The sequence below is a fragment of the Vicugna pacos genome, chromosome 10, assembly GCF_048564905.1.
Source record: "Vicugna pacos chromosome 10, VicPac4, whole genome shotgun sequence".
Lineage (NCBI taxonomy): Eukaryota > Metazoa > Chordata > Mammalia > Artiodactyla > Camelidae > Vicugna > Vicugna pacos.
Genome location: NC_132996.1, coordinates 30,789,366 through 30,810,171, shown reverse-complemented (window position 1 = coordinate 30,810,171; position 20,806 = coordinate 30,789,366). Strand labels below are relative to the sequence as shown.

At 36.0% G+C, this 20,806-nt stretch overlaps 2 protein-coding genes across 3 annotated transcripts in view; one reads left to right on the top strand and one right to left on the bottom strand.

Annotated features, from left to right (window-relative positions):
- Positions 1–20,806, bottom strand: part of LOC116277917 (olfactory receptor 2AG2-like) — a 111,296-nt gene that overhangs the window by 39,847 nt on the left and 50,643 nt on the right. The window lies entirely within an intron of this gene.
- Positions 2,311–20,806, top strand: part of LOC102538411 (interferon-induced very large GTPase 1-like) — a 29,082-nt gene continuing 10,586 nt past the window's right edge. Inside the window, exons 1-2 of the mRNA XM_015238540.3 lie at positions 2,311–2,409; positions 7,889–7,961. The gene's annotated coding sequence lies outside the window, so the exon portion shown is untranslated. The remainder of the gene's footprint in view (positions 2,410–7,888; positions 7,962–20,806) is intronic.

The window sequence follows — 20,806 nt, the reverse complement described above, 5'->3', positions numbered from 1 at the left end:
GAAACTTGGTTTTTTTAAAATCTAATTTTATATATAGTGGCTTATATTTGCAGATCTCAAACTCCCAAATTTATCCCATCCCATCCCTTTTCCTTCGGTAACCATAAGATTGTTTACTATGTCTGAGTCTGCTTCTGTTTTGTAGGTGAGTTCACTACTGTCCTCTTTTTTCTTTTTTTAGATTCCACATATGGGTGATATCTAATGGTATTTTTCTTTCCCTGTCCAGCTTACTACACTAAGAATGACGATCACTAGTCCATCCATGTTGCTGTAAATGGCATTATTTTATTCTTTTTATGGCTGAGTAGTATGCCATTGTATAAATATACCAGTATTTCTTTATCCAGTCATCTGTTGATGGACATTTTGGTGGTTTCCCTGGCTTGGCTATTGTATATAGAGTTGCTATGAACATTGAGGTGCATGCATCTTTTCAAATTACAGTTCCCTCCCAGGAATTCTATGCCCAGAAGTGGGATTGCTGGATTATATGGTAAGTCTATTTTTAGTTTTTTGAGTAATCTCCATACTGTTTTCCATAATGGCCCCACAAAACTACATTCCCATCAACAGTGTAGGAGGGTTCCCTGTTCTCCACACCCTCTCCACCATTTATTGTTTGTTGACTTTTGAATAATGGTCATTCTGACTGGTGTGAGGTGATACCTCATTGTACTTTTGATTTCCATTTCTCTGATAATCAGTGATACTTAGCATTTTTTCATGTGCCTATTGACCACTTGTTTGTCTTCATTGGAGAATTCACTGTTTAGGTCTTCTGCTCATTTTTGGATTGAGTTGTTTGTTTTTTTCTTATTAAGTTGTATGAGCTGTTTCTATATTATGGAAATTAAACCTCTGTGAGTCACATTATTTGAAAATATTTTCTCCCATTCCATAGGTTGACATTTTGTTTGGCTTATGGTTTCCTTTGCTATGTAAAACTTACATGTTTAACTAGGTCCCATTTGTTAATTTTTTTCTCTTATTTCTATTACGTAGGTAGACTGCCCTAGGAGAACATTGCTAAGATTTATGTCAGAGAATATTTTGCCTATGTTTTCCTCTAGGGGGTTTATCGTGTGTTGTCTTATATTTAAGTCTCTAAGCCATTTTGAGTTTATTTTTGTGGATGGTGTGAGGGAGTGTTCTAACTTCATTGATTTACATGCTGCTATCCAGTTTTCCCAACACCACTTGCTGAAGAGATTGTCTTTTCTTCATTGTATTTCTTGCCTCCTTTGTCAAAGATTAATTAACCATAGGTCTGTGGCTTTATTTCTCGGCTCTCTATCTGTTCCATTGATCCATATGTCTGTTTTTATGCCAATACCATGCTATTTGATTACTGTAACTCTGTAGTATTGTCTCAATTTGGGGAGGCTTATTCCTCCAGCTTCATTATTTTTCTTCAGTATTGCTTTGGCAATTTTGGGTCTTTTGTGATTCCATATAAATTCTATGATTGTTTGTTCTAGTTCTGTGAAAAATGTCATGGATAATTTGACAGGGTTCACATTAAATCTGTAGATAGCCTTCAGCAGGATGGCCATTTTAACAATAATGATTCTTCTAATACAAAGCATAGGATATACTTCCATTTCTTTAACTCATCTTTACTTTCCCTAATCAAAGAAAACAGCCAGATTTTTAACATTACTAAAAAGCTCCAATATAAAATATAGAAAACAGTGAAATTCTCTTTCTCACCATAAGCAAATAATATACTTTTAAGAGTTTAAGTTCACTTTAGGGCTGAGTCATCCAAGCCAGCTAATAATGTTGGAAATTTTGTTAATCTTCAAATCAACCACAAGAAAAACAGCTAATTCTAGCAAGGTCTTTTACAGGATATAAAAACTAACAGGTTCCACTCGCATGGGAAGCATGCTTCTCTCTTTATCCTTGGGTGACTTGAGAACTAGAACACTAAAGCAGTTAAAGCAATTTCCCTGAGGAAGACACTCTAATATGCCCAAGTGTCTCCTTCCAAATTCTTTCCCTACTCTGTTTCTGCCATGTTCTTTCTCTGGTGCTCACCTCACCCTCATCATTGATACTCAAACAAACATATACACACACAAAAACATACACACCAACATTAGACTTATATCTGCTGTAATTTTAACACCCAAGGACCAAAATATAAATATAAATACAAAAGCAAGCAGGATTCTTTAATCTGTTGAGTTGTTTTTAAAGAAACACAAACACAAAAGTGAAACCAGTTTTTCCCTTCCTGCTTAGAGTATGAATTCAGTCCCTGCTACCACAGAGGGAGCAGACATCTAGGCTGCAGATTTCAGTCAGCAAACTACCATACTTAGTGGTGAAGGAATCGACTCCACGTTCTTACTAGTCTCTCTGGAGCAACCTGAAGACAGGAGCTTGGCCTCAAGGAGACAGGTAGGTGAAGGAAAAGGAGGGAAATGGGGTAGACAGGGAGATACAACTACACACACAGAGACTAAAATAGAAACAGAAATTGATGGAAATAGGCATAGGGAACAGTCAGAGACAAAGCAGATTAGGGCATGCTAAGAACATAAATATGAATCTGGCATTCTCATTGCTCCAATAAACAGCTTCAAGTCTGGGGAAAAGGGAGTACATCATTGAAACAAACAAATCATTTGGTAATTTGTATTACCAAATAAAAATAAATCTAGACTTATGTAAAAAGAGACTTTATTTGAAAGTTTTATTGCAATAAGGGGAAAGAGACTATTGCAATGGAGAAAACAATCCAAACATAGAGCTGCAAGCATCTCAAAAGCCAGGCAGAAAGGGATTTTGTGGGAAAGGGTTGACAAGGCTAGAAAGAACACAGTCCAGAGGGATTGGGATGATCAGGGAATGTTTTATTAGTAGGAGGGATCATAAAGGAGAGTTTGTATGCTAGGCCAGAAGGAGGGAACTGGAAAGGAGAGACGCTTAACTAACATTTAGTTTTAAGCAATTTCAATTTGTCAGGGGGAGAAACAGCTCAGCTAGCCATTTATGAGGCAAGGAATGGGAATTTAAAGGGTCAGTGTCTGGACTCATTATAAGTAATAAAGGAACACACAAGGGAGTCTTATCTAAGTCACCTCGGAAAAAGGTGTCTCCTTGCAGTAAACTAATTCCCAAAACACAAAAGGGTGGATGGATTTCTTTAACTATCACTGCTTTCTAGGAATAAAGGACTCAAGAACATTTTAATATTGTTAGAGAGGACAGATATTAACTTGAGCTGGAAGATTAATCAAAGGCTTCACAAATAAGGAGAAACCTGAATTGCATTAGGAATATAGTGTCCTGGGAAGCACTCATGTAATAGAAAGTTATAGGGGAGGAAACAAATTCCCTTCTACAGTTTATGGCTGGTCTAATAATGTAATTGATGTAAAACATATTAACAGGAGAAAATTCAAATTAATTACATAATTATGGAATCCCCACCAAGACATGAAGAATCAAAGGCAGTCAGGCAATTGAAGCATATATACCATCCCAAGCTAAGGAGTAGAAAGTACGGGTCTGGGGCTTCAAAGGGAGGAAGACAGCTCACAGGAAGATGAGAAGAGCAAATGACTGGTAAATAAATGTTTGCCATGCCATGCAGCTACATCTTGCTGATACAAAAAGTTATCTCTGGTCATAGCTCTTTCTGGTACAGGCCCTCTATATAAATTCTTTTAGGCAGTACAAGGGGACGTAAAAAGCTTTTCCTGAGGCTGCTGAGTCTTAACTGCCTTCAGCTCAGAACAATCCACATGCCAAAGTGGCAGATTTAGGGGTGGCATATTCACGGGCAATTATATTCCTTCTACAACAAATTTCTGCTGAATACAGCTGAGAGGCCTATTCTCCCAGTTCTCCCTCTTTACTCACACAAGTCCAGAACCTGAGGTCGTGTAATAGTTAGAAGGGAAACTTTGAGTTAGGGGATGTCAGAGAAGATTTCTAAATACAAGTTCTTATCTGATGCAATGATGCATGTTCTGTCACTTTGGTGTCCACACTACTTTCTGTGTATTTCTTAAACAATAAGAAATTAAAGAAAGAATTGTGTGCTCCTTTTTAGAGAGGATTAGTCAGTTAATAAGCCTATGCCTACCTGCCAGTCTCTGAAGATCACTACTTCCCGGTGACCTGACCCTTATCCCAAAAGACTACAAGTCTTTCTCTACTCCTGTTCAACTGTACCTTCAAATCTAACTTAGACTGACCATGTCCAGGCTTCTCAGACCACTCAAGAAATAACACGCAAGTTCTCAGGGGCTTCTTCATTTAAGGTCTGAAATTGTCTGCTTTCTGTTTATGTCATGGTAGAAGATTTGAGTCCAATATCCAAAAAACATTTGCCTGCAACATTACTTAATTGGGACGGGCACAGGTTGATTTGACCGTCCTCATACGAACAATACAAAGACTGCTTTGGTCCTTTCTCTTGGTCTCTTTGATCCTTCCTCCTCCACCTGCCAATGACTTCTCAAACCAGATAGAATATCATGCCATCAGATTAGAGCATACGAGCATTTACACTTCAGTGAAGTATCACAAAATGAATGACCACGTAAGCATGACCAAATGGACTATTAGAACACTGCCTATATTCCAGAACAATCTCTCATACCCCTGTCTACTTTTTATCATTAATCCTCTCTACTTCCTAAAGGTTTACACGAGTCACTGCTCAGACTTCTGATATTATAAGTTTGTTTTGCCAGGTGTTTATCTTTCTTCATGTGGAATCATACGGTATGCATTCTTCTGTATTTGGCTTCTTTCAAAACTTAAAATTGTGAGAATCACCCATATTGTTGTGTGTTGCTGTGATATTTGTTCCAATTATTGTAAAACATTTTATTTTATGAATATGCCATACTTTATTTACCCATTTGGCTGTGAATGGCCATCTGAGTTGTTTCCCGTTTTTGACGTTTATGAGTAGTACTGCTATAAACATTCTAGTGTATATGTCTTGATGCATATGTGCACACAGTTCTATTGGCAAAGGAATGGAAAACATGGTTTATTGTCATTTTATTTTACATGTATCCATATTTCTTGTTTGTTTGAACTTTTTTCTTTTCTACCTTTGTGATACCTATTGAGACTTATTTCGTTGTACTATTATACTAGTTAGAATGTAATCACCCTTATGTCATAACTAATCATCATTCTTATCTGATATACTCAAAAATAATTTTCGGTCAACTTGGTACATATTAACTTTCATCACCACCAAACACACACACACACACACAACACACACAGAACACACACACACACACATTATCATCACATATACTACCACTTCCTATATTGAACTAGTGGAATTGTAATTACAATTGTTTTTAATTTTTACATTCTACAACAATTATTTATACTATCAGCATTACTTTATCCTTTGCTAACTTGGCTGACAGATAATCTTAGGTTCCAAATTATACTCCTTAAGAATTCTATAAATAGTGCTGTAATATCATGGAGTAATAGCATGCTGCTGCTGGGAATTTTGACATCAGTCTGCTTATAAGTTATCAGTGAACAACTCAGTTTGGTCATTTCTTTAATATATAAACACTTTACTTTTTATTCTAAGAGTATGAGAATATTTTCAGGATATACCTAAACAGAGTTGTAGTTGTTGTTGTTGTTGTTGTTGTTGTTGTTGTCGTTGTTGCTAATTCTGCACAACACTTGACGCATAATTTTATTATAAAGAATTAGGCCATACGGAAGCTCTGGGAAATGTTCTTCTGTTGTTTCTTTAATGATTTTTCTCCAACATCCTTTTTGATCTCTCTTTCTGGAGACCATATTAAAGTTGGCCACATGTTAGCAGCACTTCTGGATCTAGCCTGCCTGCCTCCTTGAAGAATTTGATAGTTCTTTATAACACTTTCCAGTTCTTTATCCTTTGAAGTTAAATTCTGAAAAATCCCTAGTTAAATATTCTAGCATCCAATAGTTGAACCATCAAGTGTATTAATTCAAATACTGAGACAGAAAGAATACTTCAGTTGGAAACTAAGAAGCAAAATGTCTCAAATGAGTTATCTTCATTTTCAGTCCATCAGGAAGAGCAGGCTTATTTTTTACACTCCTGCCGTTTCTCCACTAAAAATGCCTTTGTAGAATAGTGTTTTTTCACTGTGATTGAACACTTGGCAGAGTTTATAAAATGAAAATTGTAGTGTTTATAAAAATCATAGTTTCTCAGCAATAAGCTAGACTTCTCATGTCAGGTTCTCCATGAATGGGGCTAGGAAACCACATTTTTAACATGTCCTCTGGTGATCCTTATGCAAAATGAAGATTGAAAACAACTACTTTGAAATATTAACTCATACTTTTAACTCTAAGTTGGTTTAAAACCCAGTGCAGTTCAATCAGGCAGAGCAGTGAGGATATATTTATAATCCTTAACACTGCATTACTTTGCTGAAATTTGTGCCTTTCATGAATAGATGCCTGTCTTCTTTAAATCTATTTCTATAATTTGTCATTGAAATAGACTAAAACTGTATGATAGACAGGAGAAGAAACCACTGTCAAAATCTTTTCAGCACTGCAAAGTATGGGCAAATAATCTACCTCCAACCCCCAAGTCCTCTTCTGTAGGCATCAGTAAAGTTGACAAGAATTAAGGACATTTTGTCTTCTCTTTATCTTTCTTCCTACCACCCATGCCTCTAATTTTTTTCTTCATTCACATAACCTCAGCATCACCTCTGAGGCACACAAACCACAAAGAATGGCCTGTTGCCTTTGTAAACTGTCAGAACAAATGCCTTACACACAGTGCTCAGATATACACACTATTTTGTATGTATTTTTCTTAGAGAATAAGCCAATGAAAAGACAAAACATGGTCTTGAATAAAGATGTACTTCTGTGGCTATTAATAGATCCTTGCTAGAACTCATAAAGTTTGACTTTTTAGGTGACTTCAAAGGATTTCTTCTCAGACACTCTAGCCAGGTGTGGAAAGGAGGGATCTTGGCACCCACCTTAGCTTTAAAGGTGATTTCCTCCTAAGGAAGATAATAGTGTGTTCTGGATCTATCTAGACCTATTAAAGGCCTTTGCATTATCTTGAGCAGAGATCAACTTATTAGGTTACATAAATCCAGGGACTTAGTCTTTAGCAAGGACTAAATATATGGATTGATTTCCATATCATACTTTCTCTAGTCAATATAAAAATCTTACTTGTATTTTTCTGCTTCGTGATCAAAGGCTGTGTCCACTGGGGTAAAAACTGATGCTCCCAAGTCACTGGCAGATCATCTCCTAATATAAGGATATATCAGTAATCTGCCAGCTCCCTTCAGGGAAGGTCATCTTGAAGAATGTCTGCTGGAATGCTCAACTCCTACACAACGCCCAGCACAGCTTACTCAGGCAGAGTGAAGAGGGAAGGGAGCCTGACAGTGTAACAGGACACACACTGACTCCCTCCTCAGCTCCCAGTGACAACAACATTTATCCAAATCTAAAGCAAACTGTCTATCATTGAGGAGTCTACATGACTTTGTCTATGTCTTTGAACTGACAACTATGAGAATTCTAGCTCAGCAGGCTTAGTCCTAAGTCTTAGAAAGAAAAAGCAGCTGCAGCTTCTGTCCCACCTGTCTGGTTCCTTCCTAACTTATTTGGAGGTCAACAGCTATGGGATTTCAAAGGCTGAAGAGGCCCTCTTTGGACCACAGTCGCCCAGGTGTCCTAAAGGGTCTCCCCATTTTGAGACAACAAAAAAATAACAGGATTTGCTAAAACATGAGCAGAAAAGAGACACAGCATCTCTCTTAAATTTCAGTCTCTACCAAAATGATGAAAGTCTTTCTTCGTGTTGCAGCAATTTCCAAGGCTAATATTTCCCATTATCTCACAGCAGGAACACCAGGAGACAGAAAGCTACTTCTGAAAGGTAACCTACAGGATCAGCGTTCCTGACTACCGCTGTGGTATGTAGTTTCACGCCAAAGTAAAAAGAAAAAAAAAAGCATGGATTTAATTTAGGCCCTTCTGTCCTGATCATTCCTTTCATTCCCCAATGCAAGCTTCCCCAAATTAAAATTCTGTTGCAAGAATGAAGTCAAGTCAGGATCTATAATACCCTGCAACATTTCCTTATGTGGAAAAGCTTTCTATCCTTGCCAAGGCACTTCTGATTTAAAAACAAAAACAAAAAGACTACTGTTTCTGGGAAATGAGAGCAAGACAGAGAAATGAAACTGAAAGAATTTGCATAGTAGTGGGTTGAAGAGGAAGGGCTCACCCTGACAGTTGGGTGATGAATAGGGCTTTATATGTGTGATGCCACACCCAGGGGCACACACACACATACACACACAGGACAACCCATTTCATAATCAGTAATCCTCTTCTTATGATGATTTTTAAACTTGAGAGTTATGATTTAACATATAATTCAAGATCCTTAAGCCTTAACAAGATAATAACATGTTAAAAACACAGTAAAACCAGTTTGGTTCAGGGTTTGTTTTATAACTTCCTGATTTTATCTTAAAATCAGGCCTGCCACCACACAGGAAGCCAAAGTCTAAATTAAAAGCTGAGCTAAAACTCTAAGAGACTCAGGGAAGGAATTCAATATCCACATATCTGTGGAAAAGCTTGGAAATGGGAGCTTGGCTTGAAGAAACAAGTTGAGGAGAAAAAAAGCAATGGAAGAAAAAGGGATGTGAGAACTGACACAAAGACTGAAAAAGAAACAGTAATGAAAAAAGTCAAAAGGAGCAGAGGCTAAAAACAGACACAAGGATAGACTGTAAGACTTGTAAAGGACAAAATGTGAATTTGACATGGTCACTGATCCATTAATATCTACAAGTATGGGAAGAAGGGGAGTACATGATCTAATCAGATAATCAAGAAACAGTTCAATGACAAAAAGTATGGATTCAATTTACTTTCATTTTTTCCATTTGAATGATCAGTTGTGTCAACATCATTTTTTTGAAAGGTTGTTTTTTGTCCAGTTAGCTGTAGAGTTGTCTCTGCCAGCTATCAAGATGCCATAAATACATAGGTCTCTTTTTTGGCACTGTAATTGATCAATGTCTTTATCTCTGTGCTTATAAGACACTGTCTGAATTAAAATAACTTCATAATAAGTTTTGATATTTGATAAGGCAAAAAAAATTTAAGAAACAGTAGAAAAACCTATGTAAGTACAAAGTAATATTAACAGCACAGAAAAGAGAGCTACTAATTCAAGTTAAAGATTAATGGAGGGCTTCACAAAAACGGAGGAACTTGAACTAGGGCAGAAGGAATATAGAGCCCCTGGCAGAAAAGGTTGGGGGAAGGGTTCATATAAGGTAATATTTAGAGTCAAGAATACCATGAGAATGAAGGAAGATGGCAGAGTGTGGTTTCTAAGGGAGAGAAGGAGGTAAGTATTAGGAAAAGGAAAAGGAGTGGTTGTGAAAGGAATGGTAGAGTATGATTCTTATTAAATTATAAGGGTCTTGAATGGCAGAGGAATTTGTTTTAATTTTATCACAAGGCAATATGGTTTTGTAAACAAGGCAATAAATGATTTAAATTTGAATGTCAAAAGGATGATTCTGGATGCATTGTGGAAAAGGAATTACAAGGGAGGAAAAGAAAATTGAATTCACCAGAGCAAAGGTGAGGACCCAATGGCAGTGCAGATATGAAATAGGTAACAGATTCATGACCAAACTGATCTAGGTTAATATAGAGGATAATCTATGCCTCATATATACTCGAAGCCCAACTAGAAATGCAAAGTTATACATGGAGAACCATGAAATAAGGTGTCAGGTGCCCAGAAAACAAGTGTGCCCATATCATTATCCCTCTATTACAATTGGGGGATATATGCAGTCCTAAAGGGGAATCTGGGCAGGGGCCACAATTGAAAATGAGATTTAACTAGAGTGAGACATATTTGTGCCCACAATACTTAATCCAAGCAGATCAAACACCAATACTAAGTTCAAATGAAAGAAGTGGATCAGATAGAAAGTGGGCACCCCAAACCAAATAAAACTCTACCAGAAACTAGAAAGGTTAAAAACGAATGAAGAATACCTCAAAAAATTCCCATGATCAGCACTAGAACCACATTTTATGACACCAATGTCATCTTCTTAAAGAGGTATTGCCTAACCACTGACTCAAAAGTGGCCACATTTCCTCTTGGGTTGCTCTCCATCACATCCCACTTTTCACTTCCTTCATAGCATGAATCACAAATTATTTTGTGTATTTATTTATGTGTGAATCATTTGTCTCCCCACACTGTGTGAGCAAGGATATCTCTGTCTAATTCAGCAAGCAATCCACAGCACCTAAAATACTACTTTTCAAAAAGACAGTACTGGTAAACACAGAGAAATAAATGTTGGGGCTTCCTTGATTTATGTTCGCTAACTCTGCCCCATGATACTTAAGTGTATCATACTAGCTTAGATAAACACAAGGCCGAAGAAAAGAGTTTCAATGGTTTAACGATCAGTAAGATGATGACCGAAAAATGCTACTTAACTTGGTAACCAGAGCTTGAAGGACAGGATTGTGAAAAGCCCTCAGTGCAAACTGTGGAAAACCATCAGTGCAAACTCATAAAAAAATAGGATAGTGAACATTCATTAGTTTATTTAGCCATCATATAGTCGTATTTATTGAGATAATGTTTCACTGTAATATTACAGTGAAAGGAATGAAGAGACTGGCAGCATAAGGAGGAGACAAATCCCAGCCTGCATTTATTTAGAATGGAAATACCTGACCATGTTTGAGGCTGTTGTGAAACAACCAGGGGAGCAAGATAGATGCAAGGTATGAAAGAAAGGATGAGTGAGAGAGCAAGGCTCCCCAAAAGGGGAATGGAGCTTATACATTCCCTAGAGAATGAAGAAGTGAGGTTCATCTAGTGAGGATTAGAGGACCTCCAATTAAAGTTCTGTCTCTCCCTCCTTCTAGATTACACTTACGATTTTCCTTCTTCCTACACTGATGCTGGACCTCTCTGACCATGTCTTCTTCATGTCTGTAACACCATTTTCTAACAGAACACCTGACACATACTCCATGATATATGCATGGGTTTGAATTGGATGGAAAAATTTGATACTATGATATCTCATTAAAGGGATCTAAGGAGAAACAGAAGTCAAAGATGACGATTTGGAGCCTGAGACACTCAGTGAAAAATTAGAATAGGATGATTATGATGGGAAAACAAAAGAAGGAAGTTTGTAAATCAGATGAGGAATGCAATTTGGGACATCCTGTCTTGACCCACACTCATGGGGAGTTCTGACTGGTGAAGACTACATCTCTGTCTTGGGCTAATCCCTAGACTGGCTGTCCAAATGTGTATCTTCATATCCTCATCCCAGATAATCAACTTTCTTCTACCCTCTCCTCAGCTATTCACAAACAATCCCCAAACATGGGGCTGTTCCCTGCCCAGATGACCAGTTGCATTGTCCCAGCCAGAAGGAAGGTGTCCTAGAAGTCATTAGAGACACAATGGCAACAATGTTGTGAACAGTGTTCTACATGTAGGCATTAGGTTGGGTTGTTAATCATATTGTTCAAGTGCTCATTGTAATTACTGATTTTTTTGTTGGCTAGTTTTATCAGGTACTACAAAACATACTAAACCTTTCCTAAAGTAGTCAGTTGAACCAAGTAATTCTGTAAACTATTTTGTAATGAACTGATATTTTTAGAGCAGTTTTAGATTTACACAAAATTGAGCCAAAATTACAGAGATTTCCCATATAGCTCCTGCCCCTGTACAAGCATGGTCTCCTACATTATCAACATCCCCCACCAAGGTGACCCATTTGTTACACTAATGAACCTGCATTCACACATCAATATTACCCAAAGTATATCGTTTATATTGGGACCTGATCTTGGCCTTCCACATTCTATAGGTTTTGAAAAATGTCAAATGAAGTGCAACAAACCTTTTAATATGCAGAGTAGGCTCACTGCCCTACAAATCCTCTCAGCTCCTCCTACTCATTCTTTCTTTGTTACCACTCATTTTTCTGCTGGCACCATAGTTTTGTCTTTTCCAGAAGGTCATACAATTGATATCATGCAGTATGTATCCTTTTCAGTCTGGCTTTTTATACTTAGTAATACACATTCAGTTTTCTCCCATGTTTTCTCATTTATTTTCATTTAATTTCATTATTTTTCTTATTTTTAGAACTGAACAATATTCCACCGTCTAGATGTACCCCGGTTTATCCATTCACTTCCTAAAAGATATCTTGGTTGCTTCCAAGATTTTGAAATTACAAATAAAGCTGCTGTAGACATCTGTGTGCCTGTTTTTGTGAGGCATAATTCAGGTAAATACCAAGGAGTATGAGTGCAAATCATGTGGAAAAAGAATATTTTATTTTGTAAGAACAAACCAAACTGGCTTTCAAAGTAGTTGTTCCATTTGCATTCCCAGAAGCAACGAGTAAGAGTTCCTTTCGTATCACACCCTTGCTGGTAACTGGTTTGCCGGTGATCTCGATTCTGACCATTCTAATAGTATACAGGTGTATTACATTTTATTGTGTTTCACAGATACTGTGTGTTTTATAAGTTGTAGTTTTGTAGTGGCAACCCTGCATCAAGCAAGTCTACTGGCACCGTTCTACTTCTCTCCAACCCCTCACAGCCACTGACCTTTTTACAGTCTCCATAGTTTTGGCTTCCACTATGTCATGTAGTTGGAATCATAAAGTATGTAGCGCCATCAGACTAGGTTCTTTCACACGGCAGTATAATTTAAGGTTCCTCCACGTCTTTTCAGATCTTCACAGCTCAATTCTTTTTTTGCTAAATAATAATCCACTGTAAGGATGTACCAGTTTGTTAACCCATTCACCTACTGAAGTTCTTGTTTGCATTTAGTTTGCAAATATGAATAAAGCTTCTATAGACATCATGGGGAGGTTTTGTGTGGATATGTTTTCACTCATTTGAGTAAATACCAGGTAGCTCGGCTGCTGGATCAAATGATAACAGTATGTTTTTTTTTATAAGAAACTGCTAACCCATCTTCCAAAGTGGCTCTAACATTTTGCATTCCTACCAGCAATGCATGAGAGTTCTTACTGCTCCACATCCTCATCGGTCTTTGGTGATGTCAGTGTTTTGCATTTTAGCCATCCTAATTGGTGTGTAGTGGTATCTTGTTTTCATTTACAATTTTTTAATTAAAAAGTGAGAATTTCTGTATATGTTTATTTGCCATTTGTACATGTTTTTGGTGAACTATCTGCTCAAAAATGTTGTACCATTATTTAATGTGTTGCTTGCTTTCTTATTGTTATGTCTTAAGGGCTCTTTGTACATTTTGGATACCAGCCTTTTACTAGATATGTATTTTGCAATGACTTGCTCCCAGTCTTTGGCTTATCTTTTCCTTTTTTAACAGTATCTTTCATACAACAGAAGTTTTTAAAATTAATGAAGTCCTCTCACCAACTTATTCCTTCAGACATTATCCTTTTGATGTCGTATCTAAAGAGTCATAGTCACTCTAAAGGTCACCAGCATTTTCACCTATGTTATTTCCTAGGAGTTTTATAGTTTGTACTTTATATTGAGGTCTAGGATCTATTGTGAGTTAATTTTGTGAGGAATGTCAAGTCTGTGTCTAGATTCATTTTTTGCATGTAGATGTCCAGTTATTCCAGCACCCTTTGTTAAAAAGACTGTCCTTTACCCCATTGGATTGCCTTGACTCCTTTCTCAAGAGCAGTTGACTATATTTGTGTGGTCTATTTCTGGATCTTCTTTGCAGTTCATCAGTTCTGTTTGTCTAGCCTTTTGCCAGTATCACACTCCCTTGATTACTTTATAGCTTTATAGTAAGTCTTGAAGTCTGGGGTTGTCACTACTCTGACTGTGTTCCTCCTCCAATATTGTGTTGGCTATTCTTGGTCTTTTGCTTTCCTTATAAACTTTAGAATTAAGTTGTTGATATCCACACAATAACTTGCTGGTGTTTTGAATAAGACTGCATTGTCTCTATAGATTAATTTGGGAAAAACTTATGTCTCAGTATTAAACATGAAATATCTCTCCATTTATGTAGATAGTCTTTTGATTTGTTTCATCAGAGTTTTGTAGTTTTCCTTATATAGATCTTGCACATATTTTATTAGGTTCATACTTAAGTATTCCTTCTTTTGGAGGGGGAGGGTGCTAATGTAAATGGTACTGGATTTCTAATCTCAAATTCCAATTGTTTATTGCTCGTATATTTAAAAAATAATAATAATTTAACCCTTGTATCCTGCAATCTTACTACATTCACTTACCAATTCGAGGCAATCTGTTCATTGTCTGGAGTTTTTTATATAGACAATCATGCTGTCATCTACAAAGACAGTTTTATTTCTTCCTTCCCAATCTGTATATTTTTTATTTCCTTTTTTTATCTTCCAACATGATGTGTAATAGGAGTGATGATAGAGGATATCCTCACCTGTTCCTTTTTTAAGGAAAGTTTCTACGTTTTTAACATTAAGTATGGTGTCAACAGTAGGTTTTTTGTAAATGTCTTTAGCAAGTTCAGGAATTTCCCCCCTACTCCTAGTTTTCTGAGAGTTTTTATAATGTGTTGGATTTTATCAAATGATGTTTTCTCCATATATTGATATGATCATGTGTTTTTCTTCTTAGTCTGCTGTGACATATTGCATTACTGATTCTGAATGTTGAAGCAGCTTTGCATACCTGAGATATAACTCATTTGGTTGTGGTGTACAATTCTTTCATACATTGTTAGATTTAATTTGTTTTTTTTTATCTGAGATAATAGGTTTGTAGTTTTCTTTCTTGTAATGTCCCTGACTGATTGTGCAGTAATAGTGACCTCATAAACTAAATTAGGAAGTATTCCCTCTGCTTCTGTCCTCTGAAAGAGATTATAGATATTTGGTACAATTTCTTCCTTCAATGTTTGGTAGAGTTCAACAGTGAATCCCATTAGAACTGATGCTTTCTATTGCAGTGGTTGTTAAATGTTGATTCAACTTTTTTAATACATAAAAGCCAATAAGGAGTATCCATTTCTTTTCATGTAATCTATGTAGTACCTATGTATTTCAAGGAACTGGCACACTTTATCAAATTTGTGAGCAAACGGTCATAGTACTCCTTTTCTCATCCTCTTAAAGTCTATAATATTAGTATTCATTACCGCCCATTTTATTTCTGATATTAAAATTTGTGTCTTATCTCTTTTTTTCATAGTCTGAATTATCAGTTTTGTTGGCATTTTCAAAGAATCAAATTATAGTTTTATTGTTTTTCTCTATTGATTCCTTCTTTTCAATTTTTCATTTGCTTTAGTTTTCATCATTTCTTTTCTCCTGTTTGTTTATTTTATTTTATTTTATTTTATTTTATTGCAGGGGATGGTAACTAGATTTATTCATTCATTCATTCATTTAAAGTGGTGGTACTGCAGATTGAACCCAGGAACTAGTCCATGCTAAGCATGAACTCTACCACTGATCTATGCCCTCCCCACACTCCTGTTTATTAGGATCTAATTTTCTCCTCATTTCCTAAAGTAGAAACTTAAATTGCTGATTTCAAATCTCTATTCTGTTCTTATATATGCATTCAATGTAAATTTCCCTCTAAGTACTGATTGCACTGTATCGCACATATTCTGAAAAGTTGTATAATCAACTGCTTTTATTATTTCACTTTTCATCTGTTAGTTAGGCAGTTACACATTCTTTACTCTTCTATATGAGATTATACTAGAAATTCCAACATATATTCTACTTAACAAAAGCTACCAAAGTCAATGAAATCTGTGATCCTCCTCCCAAACTGCAAGGACCTGAGGGCCTTTGTACCCTTAAACAACATCTCCCTAATTCCCACAACTTCCAACCCCTGGAAACCACCATTCTACTCTGGTTTTACAAATTTGGTTTTTTCACATTCTAAATATAAGTGAATCCACACAGTATTTGTCTTTCTCTGTCTGGCTTATTTCACTTAACATAATGCTCTCAAGGTCCATCCACGTTGTCACACACAAACAGCAGGATTTCCTTCTTTCTCATGACTGAATAATATTCCATCGTGTGGGGGTGTATCACATCCCCTTTACTCATTAAGCCATGGACTGATGCTTAGGCTGTTTCCATATTTTTGCTATTGTGAATAATGCTGCAATAAACATAAGAGTTCATATATCTCTTCAATATTCTGTTTTCACTTCTTTTTGATATATACCCAGAAGTGGAATTGCTGGAATATGGAAGTCTTATTTTTAATTTTTGAGGAAACTCCATCATCTTTTCCATAGCAGCTGACCAACATGCATTCCCAGCAATGGTACACAAAGGTTCTCTTTTCTCCACAGCCTCACCAGCACTATCTCTTGTCATCTTGATGAAAGCCATTTCAACAGGTGTTAAGTGGTTTCACATTCTGGTTTGATTTCCATTTCCCCGGTGACTAGTAATGTTGATCAGTTCACACCAGTGACCATGACTATTTTACCTCTTCCTTTCCAATTTGGATGTGATTTTCCCTACATTTATCCCTAGGATATTTACTGTATCCAGTCTTATAGTTAACTCTTTAATGCACTTCGAGTTAATTTTTGTAAAATACAGGCCCAATGTCGTTCTCCTGCACATGCTCATCCAGTTTCCCAGTACCATTTTTGAAGGGACTAAACTTTCCCCATTGAGTGTTCTTGGCTCTCTTGTCAAATATCAGTTGACTATACATCCAAAGGTTTATTTCTGGGGTCTCTACTCTGTTTCATTGGTCTATGTCTTTTTTATGCCAGTACCACGAGATTTTAATTACTACAACTTTATACTATAGTTTGAAATCAGGAACTGTGATGTCGCTGGCTTCGTTCTTCTTTCTCACAATAGGTCTGGCTATTTTGGGGTCTTTTGTAGCTTCACACAAATTTAAGGATTTTTTTTTCTATTTCTGTGAAGCATGCCATTGGAATTATGATAAGGATTGCACTGAATCTACAGACGGCTTTGGGTGATATGGACATTTTAACAATATTAATTCTTCCGATCCACGAACATGGGTGTCTTTCCATTCGTTTGCGTCTTCTCCAATTTCTTTCAACAAAATCTTGTCATTTTCATTGTATAGATCTTTCACTTCCTTGGTTAAATTTATTCCTAAGTATTTTTTTGGTTTTGATGTTATTGTGAATGCAATAGTTTCTTTATTTCTTTTTCACACGTTTCATTGTTAGTGTATATTAACACAACTAATTCCTCTCTGCTGCTTTATATCCTGCAAACCTATTGAAATTAATCATTGGTCCTAATACATTTTTGATTAGGCTTTAGGATTTATAAGATCACATTACCTGTAATCATGACCATTTTACTTCTTCCTTTCTAATTTGGACACCTTTTATTTCTCTGTCTTACCTAACTGCTCTAGCTAGGACTTCCTATAGCATACTAAATGAGAGTGGTGAGAGTGAGCACTTATCCCTGATCTTAGAGGAATAGCTTTCAATTTTTCACCATTTAGTAAAATGGTAGCCTGTGAGTTGTTATACGTGGTCTTTATTATGTTGAGTTATGTTCCTTTGCTGCCCAATTTATTCAGGATTTCTATGATGAAGAGATGTTGTATTTCATCAAATGCTTTTTCTTTATCTGTTGCAATGATCATGTCATTTTTACATTTCATTTTATTAAGGTGATATATTACACTTATTGATTGGTGTATGTTGAAACTTGCTAGCATCCCAGGGATAAATCCCACTTGGTCCTGGTATAGAATCCTTTTAATGTGATCTTGAGTTCGATTTGCTAATATTTTGCTGAGAATTTTTGCATCTATATGATTAGGGATATTGGTCTACAGTTTGCTTGCAGTGTCCTCATTTGGCCTTGGTATCAGGGTAATAAGATGAGTTTGGGAATATTCTCTCCTCGTCAGTTTTTTCAGAAGAGTTGGAAAGGATTGGTATTAATTCTTCTTTAAATGTTTGATACAATTTTCCAGTGAAGCCATCTAGTCCTGTGGTTGCCATTTCTGATTACCAAGTCAATCTCCTTACTCAGTGGTCTGTCCAGATTTTCTATTGGTTCATGATTCAGTATTGGTAGGGTATGTTTGTAAGTATATATCCATTTCTTCCAGGTTACCCAATTTCTTAGCATATAATTATTTCATAGTAGTCTCTCATGAATCCTTGTATTTCTGTGGTATGAATTTTAGTGTCTTTCATTAATAATTTTATTTATATAAATCTTCTCTTTCTTAGTCTGGCTAAAATTTTATCATCATTGTGTATTTTTCAAAAAAAAAACTATTTGTTTCATTGATTTTTTCTATTGTTTTTCTAGTCTCTGTTACAACTCTTATCTTTCTTATTTCCTCCCTTCAGCTAACTTTGGGCTTCATTTGTTCTTTTTCTAGTTCATCGAGAAGCAGGTTAGGTTTTTTTTTTTTTTTTGGTCCCAATATATGTATTTATTGTTAAAAAAAATTCTTCTCAGAACTGCTTTTGCAGTATCCCAAGGTTCATGGTGTGCTGTGGTTCCATTTTCATTTGTTTTGAGATTTTTTATTCTATCCCATTTCATTGCCCCTTGAGCAGCTGGTTGTTCAGGGGTGCACTGTTTAATTTCCACATATTTGTAAAATTTTCCACATTTCCTCTCGGTGTTGATTTCTAGTTTCATTCCATTGGTGTTGGAAAATACACTTAATGTAATTTCAGTCTTTGTACATTTGCTCAGATTTGTGTTATGTCCTATCATAGCTTCTATCCTGGAAAATATTTTGCACACACTTGAGAGGAATGTGTATGCTGCTACTGTTGCATGAAATGTTCTATAAATGTCTGTTTGATCCATTTGGTCTAATGTATGTTTCAAATCCAATATTTCCTTATTAATTTTCTATCTGGATGATATATTCACTACTGAAAGTGGGGTACAAAGTCCCATTGTTATTCTATTGTTGCTTATTTCTCCCTTCAGATCTGTTAGTATTTGTTTAATATATTTAGGTGCTCTGATGATGAATGTGTATGTATTTATGATTGCTGTATCTCTTGATGAATTGATCCCTTTATCATCATATATTGACATTCTTTCTCTCCTAGTGCCAATTATACCTTAAACTCTGTTTATTCTGATATAACCATTGCTACCCACCCCTCCCACTCTTGGTTTCCACTTGCATGGAATATCTTTTTCCATCCCTTCACTTTGAGCCTATTTGTTTACTTGAAGCTAAATTGAATCTCTTATAGGCATTTTACAGTTGGGTCTAGGTTTTTTTCATTTATCAAGGCACTATGTGCCTTTTGCTGAATTCAATCCATTTCTATTTAAAGTAAGTACTGTTCAGTAAGGATTTACTAATGACATTTTATTCAACTGCTTTTGTGTGGTTTTTTGTATTTCCACTTTTTCTTTTTCCTTCTGTTTTTGCCTACCTTCATAAACTGATGGTTTTCTGTGGGGATAAGCTGTTTCCACTTTCTTTATCTTTTGGGAATTCACTCTGGGTTTCTGCTTTGTGGTTATCCTTAGACTTCCATAAAAACAGCTCATAAATCTAATACTACATTCTAAGTTGATAGCAACTTAATTTTGTTCACATACAAGACCTCTATGCTTTCATCACCCCACTGCTTATTTTTAATGTCACAATTTACATGTTTTATATTGTGTATTTATTATTGTAATAGCTATAGTTATTTTTTATGCTTTTTCATTAACACATACCATACTTAAGTGGTTAACACATCATCCTAGTACAGAATTAGATACTTCTAAATATTACCTTAAATGGAGTTGAGTATTTTCATTTCACTAATTACTGCCTGTTAGTTCCAGCTTGAAGAACTCCTTTAAGGTCTGGTAGTCATCAACTCCCTCAGCTTTTGCTTGTCTGGGAAAGGCTTTATTTGTCTTTTATATGTGAAGGATAACTTTACCAGATGAAATATCCTTGGAAGTCAATTTATTTTTCTTTCAACACTTTGAATATGTCATTTCACTCTCCCTAACCTGTAGGGTTTCTGCTGGGAAATTCACTGATTGCCTAATGGGGGAAACTTACACATTATAATCTTCTTTCCTGACTGCTTTTCAATTCTCTATTCTGATTTTTGACAGTTTCTTAATAATGTGTCAGAGAATGTTTCTTTGCATTGAGATAATAGGGAGCCCTATTAGCTTAGTGAGTTTGGAGAGCCAATTCTCTCCTCAGGTGTAGAATGTTCTCAGCTGATTTAAATAAAAGTAATGCACCATTCTCACCTGCTTCTTCTGAAATTATGAATATTCTAAATTTTTTACTGAATTTCTTAGATCATGTAAGCATTACTCACTCTTTTTCATGTTTTTTGATATTCGTTTCAAATTCCTGTCCTCTAACTCACTTATCGTGTCTTCCCTTTACTCTGGTGTACTTGCTGTCTGTTGCATTTTCCATTTCATTCATTAAATTCTTCAGCCCCCAATATGCTATATGCTCCTTTCTTATGATTTCTAGCTCTTTAATAATTATCTCATTTTGTTCAAATATTCTTCCCTGACTTCATTAAACTGTCTTTCTGAGTATTCTTGTAGATCACTGAGTTTCTTCAAAACAGCTGTTGTGAAATCTTTATCAGACAGGTTGCTGAATCGGGTGCCTTTGTGGTAGGTTAGTAGAGAATTATTATCTTTCAATGATGACATGTTTCCTTGATTTTCATATCCATGTAGCTTTGTATTGTTGCTATTCCATCTGAAGTAGTAGACACCTC